At 41.8% G+C, this 1,637-nt stretch overlaps 1 non-coding gene across 1 annotated transcript; it reads right to left on the bottom strand.

Annotated features, from left to right (window-relative positions):
- Nucleotides 1-1,267: 1,267 nt before the first annotated feature.
- LOC125103421 (U6 spliceosomal RNA) lies at nt 1,268-1,372 on the bottom strand. The gene has a single exon (XR_007128411.1). It is a non-coding gene; the product is annotated as a U6 spliceosomal RNA (small nuclear RNA).
- Nucleotides 1,373-1,637: the final 265 nt, after the last annotated feature.

The raw sequence follows: 1,637 nt of genomic DNA, 5'->3' as shown, positions 1-1,637 counted from the left end.
GTTAGGGCTTACAAGCTGAGAGCCTTCTATTATTTTACCCTTGAGGAGGCCTCAGTTCTGCACTGCGTGTTCTGCAGAAGTGTACACATCTCCAGACCTGCAAAAGGAGCACCCGGAAGTTAGTAAGACCCTACCTGGTAAGGAGCCAGAGTATCTGGTTCTAACACTCGAGAGTTGTGCTTGTGTGAACCAACTGTTCGGTTTTCCTGAGGTTCGGTTTCTGTCCTGGAGGCAATATGAATGCTGACAGAAAAAAAATACCTTACACACAGTTGTCATCAAGCACAAACAGATCAGAAGGGGCCGAGTCTAACAAGGGAGGCTGTGACCACAATTCAGGAAGGAGATGATGGTGAGTAGAACTACTGTTAAGTCAACAGGTTTGGAGAACAGCAAATAGACTGGAGATGTATTTAACGGGTAACATCAACCGAAACTGACTTTTAACTGGGGAAAGTATGGAGGGGTCCAATGTTGTTCCCAGGTGTCTGTCTTGGGCAGTTGTAAACTTAAGGTGTCTTTCTGTGGGACAGTGAGCATAGGACATGGAGGAGACTTGGCAGTAGGGTGGTGGAGGGATGGGAGTCTAGAGCAGTTGGCTTTGTATGCCTGTAGAAACCTATGTGCAATCAGATGCTGGAGATATGACCTGAGGAAGAAGGGGAAATACTCTGAAAACAGTAGTGAGGAGTGAGAAGGATACCACCCCTGAGGCTAGGGGTTGGTGAGTAGGTGATAATAGTCCAAGGTAGAACCAAGTTTGAACTAAGAAAAGGAGGTAAAGAAAGTTTTCAGAGAAGAAGTTGAGGATGCGGGACGGTGACTGTTATTAGAACTCTTTTGCTGCAGCACATCTATGAACAGAACATCACCCTCACTAACATCAACAACAGACAGAAGTGGGCACCTAACCCTTTCTTCTTTGCATTTATATTTGTTTTTTGAAATACTTGGCATCATTTTATAACATTAGTTTATGCAAAAATATAGTACTCAATTTAAAAAATGCAAACCAGAGCCTCTTCTTAGAAATCCATCATCTTAGAGCTTGACGAAACCTTAAAAATCACATACCTCCTTGAAAGGACTTGTATTCATGGTCATAGTAGTAAAGTACAGGATTCTATAACATCGTTAAGTAAAAGAATCAAAAAATTTTCTTCATTTGTCACTGGAGATAAAAACTCTCATCTTTTGTAATCTCTGGGAGGGGGACACCAACCTAGAAGGTAAGAATGTTGCTTTCTTATCTCTGAATTGGCACTTTTTTTTCGTGGAATCCTCCACAGATTGGCATGTCATCTTTGTGCAGAAGCCATGCTAATCTTCTCTGCACAGTTCCCATTTCAGTATTTGTGCTGCTGAAGAGAGTCTTGAACTGACACTTTTTAGTTATGTGACCCTTGGCAGTTCATCTGATCCACAGACCTCCAGCCCCAAACATGGGGCTGAATTAGATCATTTCAATAGATTCTAGTCTGCTAAAAATCTTTATGAGTCTATGAAGTTTTCTGCTTTGGAACAACAGTTTAACAGGGAATTTCAACTTGATAAATTTTAGAATGCTAAATTTGGATTTGAAAAATTAGAAATCTGGGGGCGCCTGGGTGGCTCAGTGGGTTAATAAGCCTCTGCCT

Source organism: Lutra lutra, chromosome 6 (assembly GCF_902655055.1).
Source record: "Lutra lutra chromosome 6, mLutLut1.2, whole genome shotgun sequence".
In the NCBI taxonomy this organism is placed as follows: Eukaryota; Metazoa; Chordata; class Mammalia; order Carnivora; family Mustelidae; genus Lutra; species Lutra lutra.
The sequence above is the reverse complement of the archived record's forward strand: the minus strand, read 5'-3'. Positions and strand labels throughout refer to the sequence as shown.